The following is a 27,554-nucleotide window of genomic DNA, read 5'->3' as shown; positions in this document are numbered from 1 at the left end:
CTTCGGCATTGTGGAGTAGATTCCCATCACGAAGAGCTTCACTGTTGCATCAAGTCCAGTGGGATTTACTGGAATCTGGAAGGATGGGTACTTTTTCTTTTTCATAGAATTCATTTGAAATTGAAAAAGGGAAAAAAAAAAAGCCAGGCCCTATTATGATGTTAGTCTGGGTCTGTATCATTTTCTACAGAGAACAGGTTTGTCTTTCCAGTTATGCTATATTTTGCCCTTTCAATAATCTAATTTCTTTCTAATTCCATTCAATGAATCGTTTGGTTGAACCCCCTTGAGGGTTGTTTAGTTTGTTAGTTACCTAATTGGTTACCCTAATGGAATTTAACCAATTATGTGCTCTACTGAAGGATCCAATCACTGTTGAAGTGGACTGATGGATGGGAGTATGCTCGAAGTGTGAATGGTTTGAAGAGAGTCATTTCAGGGGCAATCAATTGTTTGTACATGGCCATCATTTAATTACATGTGACAGATAAGCAGTTGCTTGATTCATTCCATTATGGTGAATGCCACTGCAGGTCACATGATCAGCACTCGAATCGGTTGTATTTAGAAATGACAGGTCACTGAGAATCACTATAGATGAAGCAGAGATGAAGAATGCAGAAACAGCTTTGTGGTATGAAATTATAATGCTTCCCACATGTTGACAGAGCTAAGCTACCTGTTTGGAGTTTTGGTGTTTCACCTTCAAGACATTTGTGTCAAAATCTTTTTAAAGATTTCCTTATATATATTTAATCTGCCTTTCTCTGAAGCAAAGAAAAGTTACAGGAGTCCACAACTTTTCAATAAAGCAAAAGTTTGTATTATACAACAGAGCATTCTGCTTGTGCCATTTCCTCGATCCGAACTCTATCGTAGAGAAGGTTGTGTAGGGGCACCGTTGATTTAACAACCTCTGTCTGCAGAACTTATACTGACGTTTGTGCTCCCGTCAGGTACATCAATAAGAGAATGGCTTCCCTTATCCCTGAGAGCCATGTAACTGTCATCTCTTTCCATCACGACCTGTCCCCTCATCGCTTTATTAAGTCCTTCCTCCGCGTTTTCTGCTGTTCCATGACAACTTTCCTCTGCACTGTTCCGAGATCGATTCCCTTTCCAACATTCCTTTTGCTCCCCCTCCCCTTCACTGTACTTTTCCTGTCTACAGGAAGGAATCAAAGTACACTTTTGTCCCGTAAGATCAGCACTTCATCCCGCCTTATCCTGACCTCAGAGCGGGGCTTCGGCCCAGTGGTTACGCGGTTAGCAGCGGGGTGCTGTGGGCCATCTCTCTATCCCACCCCATTCCGTTTTGCCCAAAGTCACGGCTCGCCAGGCTCCGGCCCCTGCAGCAGATCCAGTCTGAGCTGTCCGCGGACGCATGAGCCCTGCGCCAAGCCCCTGCGCCCTGATCACGCTGCCTGCCCGGCCTCATCTTCCCGTGCAAAGCTTTGGCGCGCGAGGCCCTCGAGGACCTTCCGCATCCCTGGCCGGCGGCCCACGGCGGCTGTGCAGCTGGAGGACTGGATTAGCAGATTTCTGCTTGTTGCATCAAGAACTGGCTGAAGGGAAGCAGGGTGGAAGGGTGGGTGGGGAAGAGGGGAGTGATGGAGAGGGCAGGGCGGAGTGGTGGAGGGGAGGGGAAGAGCGGAGGAGGAGAGGGGAGCGGTGGAGGGGACGGGAAGAGCGGAGGAGGAGAGGGGAGTGGTGGAGCGGAGGGGAAGAGTGGAGGAGGAGAGGGGAGTGGTGAGGGGAGGGGGGAGGGGAGTGGTGGAGGGGTGGGGGAGAGGGGAGTGGTGGAGGGGAGGGGAAGAGCGGAGGAGGAGAGGGGAGCGGTGGAGGGGACGGGAAGAGCGGAGGAGGAGAGGGGAGTGGTGGAGCGGAGGGGAAGAGTGGAGGAGGAGAGGGGAGGGGAGGGGGGAGGGGAGTGACAAGGAACCATGTTTGAGGTGCAAGTTCACATTGAATAGTCACATGTAGGAAGGCTGGAGCTGACACTCTTAATATAACTGGCTGAAAAGTGCAATCAGTTCTGCTTGATTTCCCTGAAAATGTCCTCCGTTGATTGCTGCAGAATGGCCATCAGCCGCTAACCACAGAATCTTCAATCTCTCTCTCTCTCTCTCTCTCTCTCTCTCTCTCTCTCTCTCTCTTTCTCTCTCTCTCTCTCTCTCTCTCTCTCTCTCTCACACACACACACACTCACACACACACACACACACACACACACACACACACACACACACACACACACACACACAGAGTGGGAGAGACAGACCAGCAGAGAGAGAGGGAAAGAGCCGTATAAAGGAAGACAAGCTTTGCTTTTGTCTGTTTTATTATGGACTGACCTCTCCTTTAATCACATTACACTGTACCTCACCCCCGTTAGCCTATGTTAATTGCCCTGTATTACATCCATGCAATGCTAATCCTGTAGAACTGTTATGACATGTCTAAATTGAAAGAGAGCTAATTGTTAATCGATGATTACTAAATCACTGTGCTGTCCTGAGTTGAGATTTGCACTTTGGCATTTGTTAGAATTCATTAATGTGATTCAGTGAGATGCCACCTTAACCCCTCGCAGTTAATTCGATTCCATTTCCATTTCATGTGCCGTGCTTTACTGTATGGAATATACTTAAAGTTCCCAAGAACGAATCACTGATCCCGTCAGATTTGATTTTCATCAGGCGTTTCCTCTTCAGCATGTAAGGAACCCCCACCTGATGTACCGAGAGTGATTTTGGGTCCACCGGGCTATTCAATATTTCATGGATCTCAACGGCGCAATCAATATATGTATGTCGTCTACCACTGCCAGTTGCCACAGGGATGGGGAGATGTCGTACCGGTCCCTTGTTGACTCGTTACTGCTTTTGGATCCACATGGCTGCCTCTCTTAATACCTCGGCGCCGGCAGGGCTGTGGAGGATGCAGCAGGTAGAGGTCAGGGCTGTGGCCGGCCCCCCCCCCCGGGCTCAGGTGCTCCCTCTGCACGCAGCCGCGCCCAGCCAGCTCCTTCAAGGTCAGCGTTAATTAGAATGCGCGCGGATCATCCGGAGAGGCCGGGCCAAGAAAGCGTCTCAAGGAGGGGCCGGAGCGACCGTGAAATCGGAGAGGCGTTGCGCTCTCTGTTTATTCAAGCGCTCTTTTCTCCGCTGGACTGCCCTGCTAAGGGTCCCTCCCACCGGCAACCGCGCGGCTGAGGCGACGGCGGCGTTTGCCGTTCTACCTGTTACGGGACGGCGCCCGTCCACCGGTGGGTGTGGCCAGCGGAACCGAGTGGCTTCTGGCTCAAACGTTTTAGCACGTACTGAAGTTTTATTTAGCTGCAGTATAACCAGCGGCCCCCGTCTGTGCTGATGCATTCCAAAGTCCGTTTTTGAAGGCCTCGGGTGCGTGTTCCACACCTGGAGAAGGCTGGAGGAAACCTGCGTAAACCCATGCTGGTCCCTTTCAGAGCTGGGCAGCCTGGCAGAAGCCACGCAATTCATCTGCTCCCTTTCCAGTGTCACTCTGTGCAGCGCCTTGGCTCGGCGCTAGCAGAGCATGTTGGACAGCGCCGCACTCGTGTATGAAGGTTCCTCACTGCTTAACAGGGGCGCAGCGGCAGAATCAATCAAGCCGAGTGGATGCCCCGCATGCAGAAAATGAATCACTTTAATTGTCCAGGTGTGTGGCCCCTGCTGAATTGCCTTTGTCTTTTCTGTAATGCAAATTGCCACGCGTCTTTTAGCGAACGTGTACGGCTGTAATTCGTGATGTCTGACGGGGACGAGAGGAGGCAAGGCCTCCTGGCTTTGGCAGCCAGATGAATAGGTGCAGTTTGCACTGATTATGTTCCATGTTGTAGTGTGCTGAAGCAGAGAGGGTCATAAACACGGTATGGTAATGATTGTTGGATCAGCCCCCTGTGTAAAGCCTCGGCTTTATGACGAGAAAAGAAGCAAGCTTAAATCTGTCTTGAAATCACCATCAAGTGATCCACATTTGTTCTTAGTCGTGTGCGTGTGCGTGTGTGTGTGTGTGTTGGGGGGTGGGGGAGTGTGGCAGAGCAAGTTAATAACAAACAAGCACATTGTTGTTAATTTGGGAAACTTGTAATGACCTCAGAGTCAAGGCGCTAATGAGTAGGTCGTACATTAAAAATCAAAAAGGCCAAGACCAACCTAGCCCAAATGTTGTTGTTCCCCCCAACTGTCACTGTCGCCACCATAAATGAAAATAAAACATTAATTTCAAAGGTGAACTACTGCCTAAGCACTCTAGGCAACAACCTGGGTTTCTGAAGAAAAATACAGTAAAACGCTTTAACGCCCTAAACCAAAACAGGTAGAAAAACAGCAACAACAGAAATAGGACATCCCCCTCATCCCCTTCTTGTGAGGCACAAACAGCATACTTCTTTTCATGGCTTACTCGACAACATCCATCTCAAGTTACAGAATGACTACGTAGGAGTCCTAGTGTTGGCCTGCTTGGTGGGAAGACTCGTGGCACGTGTACGATAGCTAGAACCGCCCCCCTGTAACGTCGTCCCTCCAGGCCTTGTGTAGGTCAGGCGCCCCCTACTCCGCCAGTCGAAGGACTCTGCGTGTTTTCCAGCAATAAGCGTAGACACAAGGACACATTGCCAGCCCACCGGCACACTCTTTCAGTTCGTAACAAAGTGCTGTTAGTGTAGGAAAGATTTTCGGTGTATTACATAACGGAGGTTTGTGTCTAATCAGTGATACGTTACCGAACTCTGGCATTCTTTTATGGTTCTGTCTTTTATATAAAGACGGACCGCACGAAGCTGGTGCGTGCACACCTATTTATGACAGTGCTCAGTTAAAATAAAATAAAATCAAATCAAAAAATGCCTTGTGACACACTGCTTCTAGTGAAGAACAATGGCTTACGCATTCATTTCCCAGGGCTTCTGCAGAGAGATTCTTCAGCAGTGATCTCACTTTGGTGTGGACATCTTAAACACTGGCCTCCTATCACAAACTCATTTTTTATTCTCTGTGTGTACAGATACAAAGGAGATGTATGAACAGAATATCATGTCATCTCTAAGACCTTTATTTGCGGTTCTGCGTCCCTTAAAAGGCTTCTTTAGAGTGAATATAAAAAGTCAAGCTTATCATTTCCCAATATACACATATATAGATAGCAATTTAAAATATATAAGATATTGAAATTATTCTATTCAACAGCACAAAAATCCAGTCCCTTTACATTGGGTTTAAAGTCAGTATCTCTAGTAAATAATCTTAATCCCATCAGTTTTACCAGACTGAGCGTCTGAGGCATTCCTGTCTTCATGACGGTGGTTGTGTGAGCTCAATTTTCTTAAATACATGTGCACCTGCCCTCTGCTGCATGTCCCGGTGCCTGTGTGCTGTGCAGGGTCATCTCCGAGATGATGTCATTGTCATCCAGATCCCCCTCGCCCCGCCCAGCTGCCTCGAGACGGATAATTAAAGATTGATCATTTCCCTGGAGGTAGACAGGAACAGGGAGGGATCAGGAGTTCAGGAGTTTCTGTCGCGACGAAATAAACGCACTGAAAATATATGCGATGTTAGTTAAGCTTGGAATGGGGTCAGGTTGAACATAGCTGGGGGTGCTCTCTGTTCCCTGGCTGACTCGAGATGAGGGAGTCTCCGGAAGAGCGGCACCGGCCCCTTGCCCCGCCCTCGTATGATAGCTCTCATTACGGGACTGACACATATGAGTGTCGCCTTGATTTACCTGGCCATCTCCCCCAGAACAGCACTGTTACATTGCGTTTGCGTGAATAAACTCGGCTCCTGTCCGTGGATGAAAAAGAAATAGCGGGGACAAACCGAGTCGACCGCGTCAGCACGTCGGCGGCGGGGATATCGCTGCATTCCCGGCCTAATGTAGTCCTTTACGCGGGCAGGCGGTCCGAGCCGGTCCAAGCCGGTCACTCAGCAGACGCCGGGAATGCGTTCCTTATGTCAGTGTTTTTACACCCCTGACTCCTGCTAATAGAGCTCAAGGAGCCTGGAGTGTGTGTCACTGGCCAGTCTGCCTTGTTTAACCCACCCCACCCCACCCAGGTTTGAAGCCCAACCCTGTTCTGATTCCACTGTGCCAAAGCACCACTGACTATCTGTTCAGACAGTAAAAGGAAAACAGTAAATACGACCCAAATGTTCTCATGCATCTGTATTAATAGTGAGGCACAGCTGAAAGCAAAGCAGTTTGGAGTCTGGGAGATGGGTGAATTGAGTCGGAGGAGCACAGAAAAGTCGAACCGCTAGGATATTTATCCTCGAAAATGTTTCTTTTATCCGCATCCATTTTGTATGGACTATGCCGTAGTAAGGCACTTTTCACGTACTTTTCACCAGCGGTGCTTGGCTGGTGGCTGTATGTCATCAACAAAATGAAAGTCTGCACAAGCAGAGAAACAAAGAGAACCATTTGTCCGTGTTGAATGAATGTTCGGGGAACACCGAGGCACTAATGCTCTGATCCATGGTGTTCTCCACTGCCCCCCCCGCTGACCCTCCCAGCAAGCTGTTTATTCCATGTGCCTTAACATTTCTCACACACTCGGTGATATTCCTTTACTGTTCGAGTGCAGAACTGCATAAATGTCACTGAGTAGTTAATGATAGTCAGCTTCAGGCAATCACAGCCAGTGAATCGAGTGCTTTGGTATTACAATTCCCTGTTTTGTGTGTGCACCTGTTGTAGGTTTTTTGTTATGTCAGAGCAACTATAGAGTAACTGTAGATGTATGCGTGTGTGTGTGTGTGTGTGTGTATGTATCATGAGCTGTGGAAGCAAAGTGATTCTGAAGTTCTAGGACTTGAAACTAGTTTATGTTCAAAGCAGTCAATGTTTAAGTGGCAACATTTATTCCACTGGGGTTTCAATGTTCTGAGAGTGTAGATTAGTTTTTCGTTGTTTTTATTCTCAAGTTTCTTCGATTTGGTGTTGCCATAGCAACGATTCAAAAAGCTACATCATTAATGCAGCGTCCATTAGCATTAAACCACAAATCCTTAATTTAGAAATGATCAGCAAGCCTTTGCTTGGTTTCTCCAATGCACAGACAATTGCACCTCCTGTAAGTAATACAACAGACACCTGCTGTAAGGCTGGAGGCGGAATGGGTGATGACCATTGATCCTTTCATAGTAGTTATTTTAGTGCCTGCATTAATACATTTATGTGTGGCCATGAAGAGCGGTCACAGGCTGCAGTATTATTTGATCGATCCTGTATCTCCCTCTACACGAGCATGGCTTTGATGTTTCTGTCTTGGGGGATCGGTGGAGGCTCTTTAAAAAGCAACGCAGAGTTTGAATCATCCTGGGAGGACTTTTAAGTGCTTAATATTTGCCCATTCTTTAATAGGAAGATGATAAGTGAGTTCTTGTTTAAACCAAGAGATGGCTTGCTGATCATTTCACTGACCACCTTCAGACCATATGAAGAAGGATTTTTCATTTGCACTGGCAAGGCAATTTAACACTAATGGACACTGCATTAATGATGTATCTGTTTGATTCAGCTAACCTACATGGAATGAATGTGATGATTTAAACATCTGCTTTTTCAAACATAACTGGTTTCACCTGCTTGAACTTCAGAAGCACTTTCCACAGCTGATGAAGGACCTCTGCCCAGAACATCCCGTTGCTCTGTAAATCTTGCATACTACACTGAAATGTTCACAACCTCTAAATCTTTAACCACAGAACCCTGCAGTTGCTCTCAGGAATCTTCACTCACACACACACACACACACACACCCACACACACCCACACACTCACACACGCATATATATACCTGAAGAATACCCTTCCCCTGCTGCGGCAGATCAATCCATGGAGATGTGTCCTACATTCCTGTCCCATCTTTTGGCTCCTGAAAAAAAAAAAAAAAGCCAACCTTATCTTTTGCTCCCATACATGCGTGCCAAACATGTCTGGATTAAGCAGCTGATGGCAGCACTCTCCAACGACTAAACACACACCGGCCAGACTGATTTAGGACTTTAATTCGGAGGCAAGCAGCAACTCCATTTCCTTCTTGGAAGAGAAAATCACATCTGTTCCTTCTAACCTTGTAGGTGGAGATCTACATATGGGTCACCGTAATGTTAATGTGGCCAAGCACAGGTAGACGGCAGAACGTGCATGGCACGTGTGTCGCCGCATTGTCAAAGAACCACCCCGCACTTTTGAAACCCCTCGCAGGATCATAGGAGGAGCACGGTGGGTTTGAAAAAAGGCGACATTTTGGGGACAAGCCATGCACATTTTTGCTCCCACTAACTTTTTGACATGATGCACTTTTGGCTTTGGAAAAACTACATCTAGTTCATAGCTGGGAGGTGATAAAATATAGGTAGACACACCATCAAGCATTTTTATTTAGTTGTTTTTTTTTTTTCTACTTTTTGCTTATTTTGAGGTTGAACTTTGTATAGCTGTTTAAGCTGTGGAAATCTTGTCTGTCATTCGTTCTTTTTTTTTAATGCACCTTTGAAAAAAAAACAAAACTAGGACACAGTGGCCTTCACTGAATAAATTCCTATTTGATATTCATGTTCATATTTAATCCACATGAATGCCATTGCCATCATCACGTTGCTCCTTGGATACCTGCCTTCAGTGTCTACCTTTAGTTTAAAGATCAGAAATCAACACAAAACACTGTAAACTGTAAAAAGGATAAAGAAAAACAAAAAGCAAAAGCAGTTTGGAAAAATGTAACTCTCAGCTTGAGTACAGGAGGAAAAGCGATTAATAATTAGCTGGTGTGCCTTGGAATTTTGTAGCAATAAATGCTTCTAAGACAAATCTCTGCAGGTGATGGTCGATCACAAAAGTATTACGAAAAATACAAAACCAACTTCCACCAAAGGATGTTGATGGATGTTGGTAATATAGGACATCATTCAAGCTATGGAAAAAAGGAAGGATAGGCCACATTCATAAAACCACACCATGCCACCTATGCATAACGTTACCATGGCGATAATTACTGTACTGCAGTGAACTTAGCACTGTGCTAAAGTAATTTGTGTCCAAGGTGAAAGCGAGTCAAAATCAGCAAGTAAATGAGGCCATATACATTAAAGACTCAGGCAGATGGCGGCCTAATCCCAGTCACGCGATCAGCGGCACGGTAGAAACTTGTAACATTTACCAAGATGGGAACTGCGTGGATGACACTGAGCCGATGACTTCGGTACTTCTTCTAAATCATGGCAGGGCAGCAAAACGGCATCTCTCCCCAGTCTATGTCTGTTTTAGTTCTTTCCACTAACACCTACATTTGCATTTCTTATTGTAAAAGTTTGTGGCATTCCGAGATCCTGCCAAAGCAAGTCAAACCTTCCACTTTGCGTACTCCTACTATTGCAGTTGCAAAGTTTGCCATCATCCTCGCTCCGAACGAACCAAAAATGTACTTTTTAAAATAAAGTTGTCAATTAGCTAATTGGGCTCAGCTGCCACAATAGAAAAGCATTCTCTCTGTCATCAGGAGATCGCGAACTTGATCCCCGATGATGCCGCAACCATCCATGGCCCACGAAAGAAAATTTGGCTATGCTCTCATGTCATACTCATGCAATATGGCATACTCACACTCCCTGTCAATTACGAGTGGCGGAGGCCAATCACAGTTGTCTTTGAGATCATGCATCAGAAGGGGGCAGATAGTGCCATCCTTGGTCACTCTGCCCCCTGATGTTACATGAGCTGCAGCTCAAAAAGATGTGGTGATTGGCTGCACGTGTCTCAGAGGAAGCATGTGAAAGCCCTCACCCTTTCTGGTTAGCAGCTGCCATGTGACAGGGAGATTACCTGAGGGGTGGTAAATTTAGGGACAAAAATCCCAAAACGAAAAAAAAAAAAAAAAATGTTTTAAAGCTAAATGGTTTTGCAGAATTTTGTTGACGATTTGCATGTGTGAATAAGAGCTATTAGAGAAAAGATCGCCTTTCTTTTTTCAGCTTCTTACCTCACAGGTTCAGGTGGGATTTTTTAGGGATCGTTATGAACCGCTAACACCATATGCAAATGAGGACAACGTATGAAAGCACCATATATCAAACAAACAGTAAAATATGCTGGTGATCCACATTTATGAATGAAGAAATGTGTTACCATGGTGCTGTTTGCTGCGAACACCATGAATTTGGTCCAGTATGTTTTGCAACATCTTACATAGATTTTATAGATAAATGAGACCTGGACCTGTGATTTGAACAACACCTACAAATAATATTTATACAATCTGGGGCATGGCACCTCTTCTGTGACACCTGGATAGATCTATGCATGTAACTAATGCAGCTGGCGTGCCCTAAGAGGGCAGCAGAACGGCATCAGAATACAGGAGCATACCATTGGGTGATGTGCCATTGTGCAGAACGTGCCGGAGGGACCAAGTCCATCTACCCATCTTCCCACTGAAGTCCAATTAAATTTGCACTGTCTAGACTTTACATTACCATAACTAGCAATGCCACGGTACCCTGCATGATTTAGTTTTTTTTAATTTCCCCTTCCTCTCGATTCCTCATGTTCATACCCATGATGTGATGTTTAATGAAGAACTGGGGAAGGAGGCCACCCCCGCCTTATATAAGGGCCCGTCTGTGATGCAGGTGCCATTGACTCTCCCGGGCAGGATGTCCTCGCACTAACACTCAGGCAGCCCAAGAGAGTGGACAATCTGTCAGGGGGGCATATCAGAAGCAGCAAGCAGTCCTGTCCGCACCCACCGTCCCCGCTTGACTGATGGCTTTTATGGATGGCTCTTTTCTTCCCCCCACACGTTTGCCCGGTAGATAAAGCCGCCCGATGATATGGCGGCATCTCTCGCTCTCCATCTTAGGGACGGCACGGGCGCGGATCGAGACAGAGACGGACACGTGCAGAGAACTGGGCTGCCCTGGTTAGCACCGTGCTCTGCTAGCTGACAGCAGATCTGGATGAGAGTTGACAATTGGACCTGAAATGAGAATAATGCTGTTTGCCAGGCGAGAAATATGCGCTGTCACTCTCAACCTCTCGGCACGCCGGTATTGTTGGATGCATTATGGCTGGCCAGGAAGCCCTGTTCCAACCTCTTTCTTGTGGGTGCACTTCTTACTCAGATCTCTCTCAGGGTTCTGCAGTAGTCTGGCATCTATTTCCTGTCCGAGTGTGACCATTAGAGGAGGATGGCATTTCACTTGAATCTTAAAAGATTAATAATAGTGGGAGTTTATTGTCTGCACCGTCAGATGTTTCTGTATCGTGTTGCCTTTCCGCTTGGCGAGCTGAGAGTGTTTGAGTCGCTGCAGTCAAAAGCTGTCAAAATCAAATGGGTTCGAAGCCACATAGAATATCCTGGTGCAAATCTCTCTCTTCTCATTTTTGGAGCACCTTGGAGTGGTGCAGTGAGCAAACAAGTTCACTCAGAATTACGGCACATACTAGATGTGACGCATCTCAAAGAGACACCATCAAGGGGACATCTGGAGGCAAAACAAAAAGAATATGAAAATGAGCCAGTAGATAAAAAGGTAACACTGTAGATCTTCACATAGCATGGATGACAAAATTTCCCCCCCATTATTATTATTTAATTAATTTAGTTTTGAGAAAGGGGACGGGGTTGTTTGCAAGCCAAAACAGACTGGGGCAGACAACTGTGAGCAGCACTCAATAAACAGCTCACAGCTGTGGCTCAGTGTGAGAGGTGTGGGCCAGACTCTGCACAGTCTGAGCTAGCCTGTCTGACACTTTTTCAGCTCATTAGACTTTGCCCTATTGTTTATGGCTCACGTGGGGTACATCACCGTATAACGCAAGAAGCTGCTCCCCCTAATGGGATGGATGCAGTACATGTCTTTCACCTACAGAAATTCCCAATGCGATTCACTGTGGAAAGGGTGATAATCAGGTGTTTGTTTTCTATTCCGGTCATTTAACGTCCAGGAGCTCCTTGGTGCAACACTTGTACATGCATAACAGTGATCATTTTGTAGTGAAAATATTTTCACTGCTCTGCTCACCTACAGTTTTTTTTTTGTTGTTGTCATTTTATGTTTCGTTTTTCCCTCTTCAGATCCGATTAAATTCTAATTACAATGGAGCAGTTGGCATTTTGCACACCTGCCCCACTGAAGATATTGTGCCGTAAGGAGCTATGGAAACTTTGGTTTCCATATCCTGGAAATGCACGTCAGAAACTTTGGTTTCCATATTCTGTTTGGTTGTGCAGTATAAATTGACATGATTGGAGGCTCCGTAATTCAGTCCATCAGTCAGTCAGTCAAGGGCGTTAGAGGCAGAGTAGCACAAGAGCGCATTTTATTGATTTATAGACTTGAATATTTCATCTTTTTATTTGCTTGTTTTCTTACATATAAGACATGACCATGTTGCACTTATTAGCTATCAGATGGAGGTCTTGAGGCAATAGAAAAGCACATTAATGGATTGGCTAAAGCATCCAAACAACTTGGGTGTTTGTGTCCTTAAGCATTACTGCATTTCAGTGGGTACTTTCTGTATATATGTATGTATAGTTTGATTCATTGGTTGGTTGATAATTGGGAGCCACATTTAAGTGTCAGGAAATACGAAATGAAGGATCGTTGTATGTTGTAGTGCATCCTTTGGACACGCTTATGATGAAGCGCGCAGTCTTCTTCAATTCACGCCGCTTCAGCTCTTTTAATCCAAACACTAAAATTCTGACGTGCATTTCCGCAACAGGGATGTTTGTAATTTGAAAGGAAGTTGTTTGTAGTTAGCTGAAGCAGAGAGACATCTGAGGAAAAACGCACCTCATACAGGAGATGACCTGGATTCAGGCTGAACTGTGAAAGGAAACCGAATTATGGCTTGTCTGTGCTTGAGTGCTTTCTATTGGCTGCCAACAAAAGCCTTTACAGGCCCAGTTCCATCTTATTTTATTTATTTAACACCCCCACCCTCCTTTGAAAATGCACTTTTTCTTCAAAAAATGTTACTTTTTTTTCTTAGTAGTATGATGCCTCTGCTTGCTTTGTATTTTCTTCTGTTTTAAAGACTTTATACAACTGAGCATTAAAGAAGGGGGAAAAATGAGAAAATGTAATCCTTTAATGAGCTATATCATTTTAGTGTTGTTATTTGTTGTGCGCTCGTTAAATGTCAGTGATAAACATGGCGCCTAACCACCTGCAGTGTCTTATCTCCCGGCAATATCTGTTAGAGCATTGGCAGAGTTATTAAAATTCCCCTCTGTGTGGGAAAGAACATTAGATGTTATCTGTTTTGTATGGTATTGCCCTTATGGCTCTCCATGATGCAGTGTTTGCTAATAATGAGAACAGTAATATTGTGCTGTTTTAACTCTATTAAGATGTGATTAACCCCAGAGGAAGTAGTCTCTTTATGGGAAATTAAATGAAAGATAAGAATTATGTATGGCAGTGTCTGTTTCAGATCAGATGTGCATAAGTTTGGCATTGACATGAAATGCCCAAACATTAAAAATCACTAATAAACTATACATATATCACAAGATTACTTCTATTGTAATCACTAAATAAAATCAAATAATATGTCAGGGTTGACAGCCAGTGAGAGCCTTGAGCACTGCATGTGAAAAAGTTAAGATGTTTACACATCAGGAAATAGTTACATGGCAGCCAGTGATAGGCAAGATAATGAGGAGGTTTATTGTACTTGGAACTGAGTTTTACAAAGCGTGATTGCTGTACTCTGCTGATAAGGCCCTATTGTTCTACTGAAAAGATCAGTGCATGCATTTGGGATGTAGAATGAACAAAAGTCCATATGTTTGTGTTAGTTTCTAAAAAGGTTGACAGAACATCTCCATGCTTGTTCAATGCAATCCCAGTCATCTTTTTTAAACAGCCCTTCAAATAAAGCCTGCACTTAGCTTTGACTGAGTGCGTGAAAGCTATTAATTTTCTGACATTGACACATCGTTCATTGTTGAGTTCCTGCAAAATCATTATTCACCAAATTGAGGCCATTTCATCTGCATGACACCCCTTAAGACAAGAAAGAGAAGAGGATGGCCCACAATGGCATCAGGGAGCACGATGTTAAGGTGATCGCAGAGGTGGGTGTCAGAGAGATTCTAACTCCAGATCCAAATACCTGACATTTCCCCCCCCAACACCTGTTGTAGCTGGAGCCAAAAAAAAACCCCTCTGTCTTCTCCTTTCCAGTCAGCATCACCCTCTCTCTGCCTACCCAGACACCCCTGCAGGTCACAGAGCCCTGGCGAGGGCTCAGACCTTCCATAAAGCATAATTGGCTTGTGATGCAAGTAGCAGGTTGAGCTCGTTAAAACAGATGGCACATACTTTCAGTTCTTACTTTTCGTGTTTGCAATGGATATCAATAAAAGGGAAGTCCCTAAACCTACTTTGACCTTTGTGGGGCTGGTGATACACGTTGTCTGTAGAAAAAAAAAAAAAAAATGCAATCAGATGTTGTGACATGTTTCAAATCACAGGATAGGGAGAGGAAGGTGCTTATCCAGGCTGTCATTCATGGCTCGCCGTGTCCCCAGTGCCCTGCACACACAAATCAAATCAGCTCCTGGTAGGAATGACACAATACACGAGGATTGTTGCTGATCAGCCGCTTGTAGAAGGCTCGGGAAGGAGCGGTGACCACTGCGGCAGGGGCTCCGTCGCTCTGCTGACGCCGCTGCTCGGCTGGTACCAACTGATGGCAGAGAAGCGCGTTCGAGGCTAAACCTCCGCGATAAGCATCCCCGCCAGCCACTTCACGGCAGAAGTTACTCAAGACGCGAAACTGTGTTGTCGTTTCAAATCGGCCGCCGCACCCGCACATAACATGGAAGACAGTGCCTTCCAGAGGAGCCAGAGAGGAGAACCTGCTGATTAACGTCCTCGAGAAGGAAAACGGGCACGCCACCATATTACCGTTCCTTCCGAGAGCCGAACTGTTTAAAAGGGAGATTCACTGGTTGTGCACCACAAGGCTAGACTCAAACAATAAACGTCGTAAGAATAAAATGCTGTCGTTCATTTAGTTGCTCATTCAGTCATTCATTCAAATCATATGACTGTATATTTGAATCTTTTTGTCTTATTTCCAGGCCTGTGTTTTTAAAACATTTCTAATAGGACTTAACAGAGACTCTTCCTTCTTCCGAGTTGCACACGTCCTCCTCGTTTCACAAACAGGTTTTATGAAACGCACATTACACTCTGGCATTTGTACAGGTTTTATGAAACGCACATTACATTCTGGCATTTGTCTTTTCTTTTTTTACTGTTGGCTGCTGCTGAAGACTGGACTAGGAAAGAAAGGACTAGGTGACAGCTAAAATGTTGCGACGTTGCTGGCACTTTGGCTTTTGTTCTTTTGGTCCACTGGCCCCTCATGCCTTCATAATCTTCATCCCGTTATTTCAGCATTTTAGTAGGCTAACAATTCACGGCTCCAAGCTAGATCAGCAAGCTGTGTTCCATCATGTATGCTCATGCAGTTTATTCATCAGCCCCGTTTATTTTTAGATGAGCGTTACATTATATAGGAAAGGCATGTACAGTACATGGCCTGAGTACTATGTAAATAGTAGCCTAGATATACCTGTATTCATAAATCTAGTTCAGGGCTGTTTGATATGGACCGGTAGTATTTACTAATGTAGACTTTCTCATAGTTGAATGGTTTTTGGCTTGCATCATGACCGAGTGGGCCATGTTCTTTGGGAACCTCCTTTACCAAACACAGAGTGTGCATTCTCTTCATGGCTAACTCATTTAATGCACCAGACTATTGTGGTATTTGAAATATACTGGGATAAGGCCTGTTTGCCAGTGAAGAGCTCTCATTAGGTCGCACACAGTCACAGTCGTGCTGCTCTGCTCCTACTGCAGCGCTTGATCTTGGCAGCTTTTATGTATCATCACATTCGTGCAAAAGATGCCATCCATAATGTTTTTCTTTAAAGATTCTTACCATAAATAACTTTAAATAACCCCGAGGCAATAACGGAGCCCCCATTTCAGAGAGTCGCGCTTTTGTCTGGTATTATGCCATTGCCACTAAGCCTGCGTAGCTTCTGATTTCATAATAATCCCTTCGAGTCAATGTGCAATATCCAAATAATTCGGTTCTTTTACTTTTAAGTAAACAGAGTAAACAATGTGTGCGAAGAAATGGCACCAGATCATTTGTGAATGTCCATACCGCCATGGTTCCCTGGGCCCTGTCTGGTCCCCTACTGCTCTAGCTCAGTGTCTCTCACCACATCGCTGCTACCTGTGTCTTATGTCTTGCGTCACTGTCTGTCTGTACAATCCCAATTCTGTCTGTAGTCTTTGCGTAATCTTTCTTTCTTATTTTCTCAGGGGTGTTTTTTTTTTTTGTTGTTGTTTTTCTTTAGTTATGTGTCATGTTGTTTTTCATTTATTTTAATTGCCTATTGCTGGATTTAGGATATTATGGATTTATGGATATTGCTATCATAGCCTGGTTTAATTAAATATAGATTAAATAGACTAAATATAGGGTTTATTTAAAACATTAAGAAATGGTATTAAAACAGTTAAATTACAATATACTTTGACTTTTCCTCAAACTATTTATGCATCCAAGTGTGCCCAGCAGCCTGGAGGTTGATCCCACCCAAAGGTCACTTAGCTAGTTAACACTGAGGTTTCACTAAATAGCTGTAACTTCTTCATTTTAGCTGTCATGAATACATAACACAGCAACATGCTGGACACGGAGCAGTCTATGTTAGTTTAGCGGGCTTACTATTTACTTGTCTTTTGCTACTGCTGTACGATATATTTACACCATTCGTGTCCGTAACGTAACACCCAAAACTCATTTACTTGCATTTGCATGTGTCGTTACATTTTCGGTTTGGTCTCAAAATGAGGTGAGGATCTAGCCTATAGGATGGGCTCAACTCGCTAGTGGTATTTATTGTTGTATGATAACGTTGTTAGGTAGCTAGCTAACAATTTCTCAGAATTCACGAGCAAGGTAGGAGGAAAGTTTGGCTGATTGTTCAGCATGTCAGTGACAGGTCTGTACCAGCACATCATTAACCATCCTAAAATGCAAATAAAGGGAAACATCACTCTTATTGACATAAGTAAAAAAAACTATTAATTTCGCATTTGGTTAAGTTTGGCTAAACAGCACCCCCAAATGGACTTACTACCTCAGTGTGGGATATAGCATAAGCGTTTGAAAAGTGTCAAAGTTTGACATGGGTTTCATGAGACCAGGTTGTGTTTTGTCCTGTGATATGAACCAGCACAGTGTGATCCATATTCAAATGTATTCAAATGAGTTGCAGCACATTTGCATGTGCAATTGAGGAACAGAATTGGGATTTGCAGCCAGGTCTTGCGCATGCCGATTGGTGGAAGGAGGGCCAGGCGTAGGGGGAGCTGTGTTACATAGTGCAGATGAGGGGAAAAGGGCATTAAGAAAATGGTCACCAGGGGGAGATTTCATATACCCTCCTGCCAGACAATGCAATTTTTCACTTAATGACTTTGATATGCATCTCCAAGCAAGGGGCACCAGAGAAATATGTTCATCTAATCTTTTGTCTGCGCTCTTTTGAGGTAAAGTTGATAAATAGCAAGCTGTTGACATTGTCTTTTCACCTGTTCTCCACAAACATGGCAAAAGTCACGAGCTCTGTCACAGAACTGCAAAATCAAGGGAATGCTGTCATATAAAGTTGTTTATTCATGTCATTCTGTTCTCGTTTCCCTTTTTTTATTTCAGTGAAGTGTTACGGTTGAATGTCAGTGCTGCTGAACACAAATGTATTTTCTTTTTTTTTTTTTCCTCTGAGTACAAAGCGAGCAGAAGAGACAGTTGGCCACTTACCCATGTGACCGAGGAGCCGGTGGTTGTTTGGGTGGGGGGGGTGGTGTGGAACGCCGTGGATCGTCGGCAGCCAAATTGAGGCAGCGTGGGGCAACTGAGGGGCGGCAGCGACCAGAGCGCCCCCGCTGGGCTCACCTTCAGGTGGCCTTCCCCGTGTGTGCCCCACTGCCATTTCAACATGTTAAGTCGCAGTGGGGGGGCGTCGTCCCCTAGAAGAGCTGCCAATGAGATCTCAGATGGAGGGGATTAGGCGGCGCCGCTGACATGGCCGCCTGCACCGTCTCCTCTCCACTTCCTCACCTCTCTCTTCCCCTCCTCGTTCTCACTAGCGTAATCGCAAGCGTGCAGAGCAATGCACGAGGAACGAGGTTCGGGATAAGCCTCCAGCTTCTCTCCAAGAGGGCCGCCGTTTATAGAAATACTTGTGTATGGATTTAACTTCTTACAAAGGAATTCTTAAAAAAAAAAAAAAAAAAAACTTCCTAAAAAGTATTTGCTAAACCCAATTTTGTTTCCTGTGTGTTGCCAAGGAATTTGCTGTTTGCTTCTTTTTTTTTTTTCTCCAATGGAGGAGATGGTTTCCTGTATTGACTGTAATGTGCCACGTAGAGACAAAATCAAAGGGCTCAACTGCCGTATCAGTTGCAAAACATGATACACACTTAATCTTAACCCGCCTTTAAAATATTAGTATGAGGGATAATCTTAATGCTGAACATAACGCTTGTATCGAATGTCGTGCGCTCAGGTTAGTGCAGCCAGACAGTGCAGTCATCAACGTTTCATGACTTATTAAGCCCTAGCCAGGGCATGAGGGGCTAATAATGCTCTCTGTACTTTCTAATATCCTAGTTTTGGTCGGCACTTAAGCCATGACTGGCTTGCATGAAGGTGCCTTATGGGAAGATGCCTTATAGGTAGGAAGCCTGTGGCTGTCGGAGTCATCCTGGCGCGCTCGGAGCCACAGAGGTCCTGAGGTAATTGCCGGTAGAATGGGAGCAGGCACGGATAGCGCATGCTGACCGGGGGGGCCGAGAAAGCAAACTATACACTGTACCGCAGCCATTCAACTCCCAGGGCCTGGGGTCAGAGAGGCAGCCGGTGCCTCGCACGCCACAGCTACTGGCCACTCTGTCGCTGAGGATGCCGGGGATTTATTTATATATTTAGTTTTTCCCTCCTCCGGGTTAATTGCAGATAATTGCCAGCGTAGCAGTGGCAGCACAAGAGCACGCGTCTGTGTCTCTGCGCCTCTCCAAAGCCTCGCTCTGGCATGGATCTTTGCATAGCAGCGCTACGGTTTTCACTCGGCCATTGTTTTCGCCAAACCCTTTGAACGTCTGTAGTAATGGGAGAACAGGCAGTTTGATACCCTATTTCATTGAACAGAAAAACCATTTCTGGACTTTTCCGGTCAGAAATGCTCAATCCCGTAATGCTAATCATGTCAGAAGTGTTGTCTGCCTGTCTCCTCACTTGGCCTTGCTACCTCAGGGGTACAGAGACTCAGATCAGTGGCTGGAAGGCTAGTACTAAGACAGGGTCAGTGTGGAGAGTCATTCATGTAGAATACATGAATTTTTTAAAAAATTCATTTTTATTTAATTCTTTATTTTAAATGTTTAAATATTGGATACCCTCAGAAAAAATTGGATGTTACTAATCTTTTTGCTTTTGTCTCAGAAATGTTATCTTACTTTAGCCCACTGCATGCTATGTGAAAGATAATGAAATTAAAGGATTTTTTAACACCCTCTCAGGTTTGCAAAACAGCATTCTCATCAAGCTCTAAGATTTTTGAAAACGATATAAAAGGTGTCATCTCTCCCATTTTGCTTCAGTAACAGCAGCATGCACCATAACACCTCCGCATGCCGAGCCTGGCTGTGTAGTTTTTATGCGCTGTGCATTATGACATAACAACATTATCCTACATCCCCCACCTGAAACGGGGCCTCCTGATGTTTTCTTTTATCTTTTCCCCCGCCAGTAGTTCTTGTGTAGCAACGATGCCATCTGTGCTGTGCCTCAGAATTAAGGGGGACGCGGCGCGTGCTCTGGGTCCGTGCTAATGCATACTTCATCCATTAGGGCGTCCTCCAGGAAACACGGCACATTAGTTAGCGGACATCCCGTGGGTGACAGATGTCACCGAGAGCACTCCCCCAGGACATAGATTGTGCTCCCCCCAGAGGAACCAGGAGGGATAAAGATGTTGCGTTCCACCATTTATAGATAGTATTTGAAGTGTTTGAAGGCACGCCTGTCAGATAAAAGCATCCGTTTTTGTTTTTTTTGGGGGTTTTTTTTACATCCATATGAGGTCTTAAAAAGTAAGGTTTAATAGTTTTAACCAAAACCAAAGTAAATCCACTTGGAAAATTGAATAAAAGTTTATTTTTTTGGGACCACAGTGCATATCAGATTCCGTATGACACGCAGCTCAAGTCTATCAGCTTCATTTTTATGTACTGCTGGGAGAGATTTTGCACTCAGGAAAGAGGGGAGAAAACGAACCAGACAGTTAATTTGTCTCTCTGCTCGAAAGTCTCATTAAAACGTTGATGAGTTTAAGGATTGCCTGAGGTGGAGAGAGCTCTGTTTATAGCATCGCGATCTAATGCTCACATCCCCGCATCTCTGCTAGATGCAAAACAAAAGGCGAATGGGCAATCCAATCTCCAATCAATACCGAGCACTTTCCCTTTTAAACACACGCAGAACGAGCACTTATTTAGCCATGTTTGTTCTAGCAGCATTCCGCGCTTTGACGCCGCGCCGCGTCTCCGGGTGCTAAATGAAGACAGAGTTTGCAGGTGTGGGAATTGATCTGACCTTTCCTTATTGCAGGGAGGATATAAATCTCTTTGGATGGACTTTATTACTCAGTTAAGGGCAGACACGGGGTATCCTAATTTAGGTAGTTATGTTGGGCTTCAGCACCAATACAAGTAGAAGGTCACCGCAGTGAGAACAGTCTGTTTTAATAGACACCAGAGTAGCCGCCCAAGCCCGTAAGAGTGTGTGCTCCCCTTTCTCCCATGCCTGAGATTTAAACACGCCTAGCTGGCAGCGCAGAGTCGATCTAAAGGAGCTCCTCTCTGGGCTAGCACGTCTGTTGGCGAGGCGTTTGGCTTTAGTCGGTCGTACTGTAAAGCGATGCAAGAATTAAAATTTACACTTGTCATAATAACCCTCTCCACGGCAGAGTACATTTACATTCACGTATCCCGAGTATTCCGAAGGACGGCCGTGATCATCTAAAATGTTCATTTTGCCATAATTCTACAAGGAGATGATTCCATGCTGCGTACAAGTCTCACGGAACGATATCAATCTATTTCCTATGATGTCTCCATTAAGCATTAAGATCATATGGATGTGAGTAAATATAAAAAGTGTGTGTGGTTTAACTCTGGTATCAGCTTGGTGGGGGTTGTTTGCGTGTAACATATCGGCAAGCAGCTCCGTTCCGTTGCCATAATAAATGCTGGAGTCCATGGAATAGAACAGTACAGTTGTATGAAAAAAATGAAAGAAAAGTCCTTTTTTAAAGAAAAGAAAATTATATTCAGTTTCATTGCAAAACTTCTTTCTTTCATTCATAGCAGCGTCGAGATCGGAGGTTCACTTTAAAGGCCTTTACTGTCATTGACTGCGGAGAGCTGTCACTTCATTTGGGACTTGTTCCTGAAACCTGAACCTCTTTAGGCTCTGGGTTACACTCCTGTTCCTTCTACATCTGTTGCTGTTGACTGGCAGCCATGTTGCTCGTGGCCAGTCAGACGAGCTCCTCGCGCAGCTGCGATGTGCTCCACAGCCCCCTGACCTCACAGCAAGGGTCCCCTGGGCCCACGCTCGCGCCCTCCCGCCTCCAGGCCCGCGCTAATCCTCACTGGCTGGCGGGCGGAGGGGTCCAGAACGACGGGATAGGGCAGGGGTCCCTACCCCTGCGGATGGCGTCGTGAAGAAGCAGAACTACAAGACCGGAGAAGTCGTCCATCCCCGACGATGTACCACTTATCCGGCTGTTTGGCTGCAATTTAATTAATTATTTACAATCATACAAAAATACAATAATAGCTGTAATTGTAATAATACAATATCTGCAGGGCTAAACATTCCGTAGATTTTTATAATATCTGCCAAAATGCGGACATTTCTCACTGCCCTCAGCCTGCGGTAATGTATGCTGGGATAGAGGTACATGAATGACAGTGCACAGAAAGAAAAAGCTCCAGCAGAGTGCCTTCCCTTAGCACCTAAGACAACAGAAGAACTTAATACACACCCCTGCTGTTAGTCCAATATCTTCCCTCTACTCCTACACAGGTGCCCAGAGCCCTGGTAAATTGCTTCTGAAGTCCTTATTGTTTGGTAAAAATATGTGCCGTCCATAGGTGGGAGTCCTCAAATACAATTCTCTGCGGAAGGGAACAGTGGCATTCTCTGTTGGATGCTTTTTTTTCCAGTTTTCAGAGTATATTTTTATTTATACCTGGATTCCAGGTATATCAAGTGGAAACTTGGTGATGTGTTCAGATACTTCAGAAACTGTGTCTGACACAAATGCTACCTTCACCTGAAACTGAAGGTCTGAAGTTTTCTTTCTTTCTTTTTTCTTTTTTTGTTTTTGTTTTTGTTGTTTTGTTTTTTTGGTTGTGTTTTTTGGGTTTTTCGTTTGTATGGGTTTTTTTGGTCCCGTCACAGAAGCCGTAACCGTTCCTGCTTCCGAGGGGCTGAGTGCTCACAGTGTGTGGACAGTAAAATCATTTGGACCGCTGTTTATGTTAATTATATTATTATATTAATAAATATTAATCGCATAATATTTTAATAAACTGCCTTGTTTTGTAAATCGAATTATTTCTATGCTTAGTTTTATAAACATATGCTTTGCAGAAAATGAGCAGCATTTTAAAGTTGTAGATTACATATTATACACCTATTTATATTTATATATATAATATATGCTTTTCAAAAATATTTCAAATTTGATATCATTTCTAATTTTAGCATTTTCCTTTCAGCGTATAGGTATATTAGTGACGGTATATATTGTTTCCTTTGGCTTTCGGTGGGTTCTGAGCTGCTGCTACACAGTCTAAAAATAACGCTGGGGTTTGACCCAGACCTCCAACTAGAACAAAAGCAGTGTGACCGATCATCTAAATGCTTTTCCTCAAGCCAACAAAAGTCTTCATTACAAAGCCTTATTGATTATCTATGGCAGCCAGTTATGCAGAGAGAGCAGAGAACCTTGACAGCAGAGTCTGCATGTTTTCAATGCATCTCATTTATTTGGCTCATCTGTGTCTATTACGAGGTGAGGCTTTATTCAGCTTTTCATCAGGGAGTAAACGGTCAGAGAAAACAAGTGTGTGTGTGTGTGTGTGTGTGTGTGTGTGTGTGTCCCCGAGGCAAAGTGCCCTACAGGTTTAAACATAGAACTACAAACATTTTAACAATATGCTGCAGAGTATATCATTAATATATTCAGTTTTTTCATTTATACATTCAGGAATACATCGATATAACTTCCTTTGTAACACATTTTGAATCGTTTCTGGTAGGTCTAGCTCCTAAGAATATTAGATTAGGGCCGTGTGTTTATGTAGGGCACGAAGCCGTGTCCTCAACTTAAATTGGTGGTGCAGAAAGTCGGTGTGTGCCCAGGCACAAGAATGCTCTTTGATCCTAAACATGCCGCACTATTAAATCACACGACCCACAGTTCAAATCACTCCCATCTTACAGTTAAACCCATGCTTATGTTAATGATGGCAAATACTATTGTGCATCCTTTTCTCATTGCACTTAACATTTTGAAAGTTAAATATCAGATACGTATTAACGCCCCCAATGGATTGTCTACTGGAGAGCACTGTTATGGTGTGACCTATAGTTGGAGTCCATGTATTGATCAGTATTAGGGCAGTAGTAGCTTAGCGGTTAAAGTACTCAACTAGTAATCAGAAGGTTGCCAGTTCAGACCTCGCCAAAACCAAGTTGCCACCGTTGGACTCTGGAGGCCCTGAATTGCTCAAGTTGTAGTTAGTCATAATTGTAATTCACTTTGGATAAAAGTGCAACCTAAATGCCATAGAACAAAAATATTGATTGGTAATGATTATCTTGGGTTCAAAGGCTAGATTGATATATAACTCAACAGGTTGTAGCATTGGTGTCAGTATTTTGTCCTTTTCTATCTAAAGTATGACGTATAGAGCACTGAATCTAAATTCATCCCACTGTTTCTATTCTCTTTGCACTCATATTTCACCTGATCACTGATTCATATTTGATAGATTCAGGTTCTGTTGTGACATACAGAAATTTCAGTCTGATTTTCTAAGGTAAACTGCGTGCTGATATTTAGTGCGTTTCCATGTGCAGTGAAAGTGCAATATGTCATCAATATTGCCCCTCCTCACTCCTGCTTCTTCCTGTTCTTGGCTATAATTATCATCGCTTACGCTGGGTTTAAATTAGACGTAAATTGAAGATAACAGTTTACCCAGCAGATCCATCATAATGAAACTGAAGGCTTTTTTACCCTCCCTTTCAGCAGAGAGCACTAGTGAGGTTTCTAAGTGCACGTCTCATGTACTCACTGACTTGTAGAGGTCCTTTGTTTCAGTGTACAAGATTACAGTCATTTACTTCCTGAGTGCTTCCTGTTAATATGCCAGAATAAAGGAAGCGCGTTGTTTCTCATAGAGGGAGCTGTTGAGCTGCATTAAAAGCTCCTACCACAATTATGTATGAGGAGTGTGTGCATCTAAGCATCCAAACACGCACGCGCCGCATCACGCAAAACATTGTTGCTTTCAGGAACGATGACAGGCCGTGCTGCTGTGACAGTAGACGTTCCTGTAGACACGGGGCTTTTCTCTGACATGCCTTCTCTGCAAACACTAAATCAGAACTCCCCGGCACACAGTGGGTTAGTGAGTGCCATTGCAAAAATGCCTTCACAGCCTGTAATGCAACTGTCTTCATTACACAAAGCTCGATTTTGCTGTTGTGTGGTATGGGGGGAGGGGAAGCTTGTGAGGTTTTGACTCCGTGTTTTCGGACATCCTGACCTGACCGCTGTCAGCTCCGGGTCCAGTCTTCCGCCTGCCAGCCTGCCATTTCCCTGCAAGAGGCTTATCACCGCGCTCCGGCAGACAGAGGGCTCGCAAGCGAGTTCCCCTCCCTGCCCAAACCGCACGAGTGTGGCTCTGTGAGGTGAAATAGGCTGCCGCGTGTGATAACGTGTGACTTTGAAGTTGTGAATGAGTGTGAAGACATGAGTCAACCTGCCCACTGCTCCCGCCAGCCGCTGTCGTTTACGTTAACCTCCAGAGCAGTTGGGGCTACCACTCTGCTCCTTGACAGGATCCTCACGTCTCCAGACTTCTGCTTTAGGGGAACAATTATCCCGTCACCGGTTTGGGGCACTATTTACTTATATTCCCATTAGTGGTAACCAGTAATGACAGACTGATGATGGATTGTTCTTTCTTATCCTTAATTCTTTGTCGTTGTCAGACATTATTTCTCTCCTGTGTTATTTGCGGTCGTAATGCACGGTGTCTATCAGGCGAACGAATCCTTGAACTCAATCATATCCCTAAGCAAATAACTACACTCCCAGCCTCCCCACGCTCTGCTAGGCTCGGTGGTATTTTATAGTGTGCGCTTGTTTAAGATTAAAATCAGAGAAAATATTTCCCCTGTAGGTCAGGGACTCAGACATGATAAAATTGCATAGGGTGTTGATTCTTAATAAGAGGGGCGGTTTGTTGGGCAAGAACAGCGCATGGCGTAGGTCTTATTCTCACCCCGGGTACAACTTGTAGTGTTGATGCCCCTTCCAAGTCTAGGGAATACAGACATGCCGAGTCAGTGGTAGGAGTCAGTGGGTAATGACTCAGCGGAGGACGAAGGGCCATGTTTACCTATATATCCCCCAGCGTCGCCATCTGTTTCAGTGGCTGCCTTCACGTGTTGCTTTGGCCCACCCAGGCTCAGCACTCCTGTGCCTGAAGCGAGCGCAGCCCCTGGGCCTTCCACCTGGCACACCCTCTTCACACCGTTCTCCTCCTGCCTCCCTCGCGTGGCTTCTTTCCTTTCCTTTTTCGATGAAAAAAACAACAAAAAAACAACAACTATTTATTCGTTATAAACCATTGTGCAGCCATCCTTTTGTGGGGCCCCGTAGCTGCTGTAACAGTTGGATGCACACAGCACGATGCTCGCACATGTCTATACATCACAGTAAGACAGCCGCACGACTAGATGGATGTCTTGAGGCACTTGGGCATGGTAGATTCTTTCAGTGATGTTTTGCAACATCAGGAGTTGCATTTTGTGCAACTTAAAAGACTTTTTTTCCCCCCATTCTTTCTTGTCTTGAAGGCATGAACTTGCGCACACAGTTCGGTTGACCTCGCTGTGTGTCTTCCCCTCTCGAGCTGGAGTTCTCCTTTACTGCTGGATTTCTGATCACCTGGGGTTAACCTCTAAACAGCCTCGTGTGTCAAAATATATCATAATGGGGTCTATTCGTATGGCCTCCAGAGGTGTCTGTTGGCTGCCGTTCTTTATGTCTGCCAAAACTAAAACAATTTCCTGGCGCCCTTGACTGGAACCCGAGCCGTGCCGGTCTCTCCTGTCGCAGATAGCCGTAGTTCTCTCCTTCCCCAGCGTGTCCACTCTCTTCCAAGGCGCTGCAACAGTTTGTGTGTCTCAGCCCCCTAGCGTGGCGAGATTTCTTCTCGCTGCTTTTTCTTCTTCGCTCTCGCCTCTGTTTTTTTATTGCCATCTCGGCCTCGAATACGTAACTGTGCCCGAGCCACGGCTTTCTGGTGGAAGGGCGCCACGGCAGAGCGGTGTTCTCAGCAGGCCTGCACTGTTTACAGGATCCTGAGGGAAGCAGGGGAGAGATCCACTTTTATTCCCAGACCCGCTGTGCTCCTAGAGCAAATCCTCCCCTTCCGGAATGGATGCCTGTCATAGGGAATGAGTGGGGGGGGGGGGAGAGAGGGAGAGAGAGACAGACAGACAGAGAAGGCAGAGGCTGGCAATTACAAATCACACGCTTGATAGCTGATGGGCGGTATAGACAGGGCTCATCGGTGAACACTGTCTGTGTTGTGCGAGATGCACTGCTGATGTGGTACGAATGTGAATAGGTATTCCAGAATCGCTCATCTCAGGCTGACATGTGTTTGAGTCTCCGGGAGGGGTGTGGGGGTCCGCAGTGCCGTGTTGCACAGATACGGATCAAGCAAGTTCGTGGTGGGAGATGCCGGTAATGATGCAGTGTAAGGCAGACAGTCTACAACCAGAGCAAGTTTGTCCTCTACATTGTTAGATGATCCTTCCTTTCCCTGTTTCCCACTCTCCCCTGTTTTCACTCATGGCTTGTTGCTTGTCCTTGTGTGCTTACTCCATGGTCCCATATCATCAGGTTTTAAAGGTTCTCCTCTTTTTTATTTTTTTTTTAACACTTTTTTTTTTTTTTTTTTTTTACCTTAAGGCTTCCTAGCCACTAAATTCAAGTCATTTCAGTAAATAAATCCTTAATTATGATAAAGCTTTGTGAAATGAGGGATTTCAGAAATTAAGATAATAAATGAAGCAAACTCAAAAGGATTTATTCC

At 44.8% G+C, this 27,554-nt stretch overlaps 1 protein-coding gene across 9 annotated transcripts in view; it reads left to right on the top strand.

Annotated features, from left to right (window-relative positions):
- diaph2 (diaphanous-related formin 2) overlaps positions 1 to 27,554 on the top strand; it is a 333,658-nt gene that overhangs the window by 220,440 nt on the left and 85,664 nt on the right. The window lies entirely within an intron of this gene.

The sequence above is a fragment of the Electrophorus electricus genome, chromosome 12, assembly GCF_013358815.1.
Source record: "Electrophorus electricus isolate fEleEle1 chromosome 12, fEleEle1.pri, whole genome shotgun sequence".
NCBI classification, from domain to species: domain Eukaryota; kingdom Metazoa; phylum Chordata; class Actinopteri; order Gymnotiformes; family Gymnotidae; genus Electrophorus; species Electrophorus electricus.
This window is presented reverse-complemented; position numbering and strand designations above follow the sequence as displayed.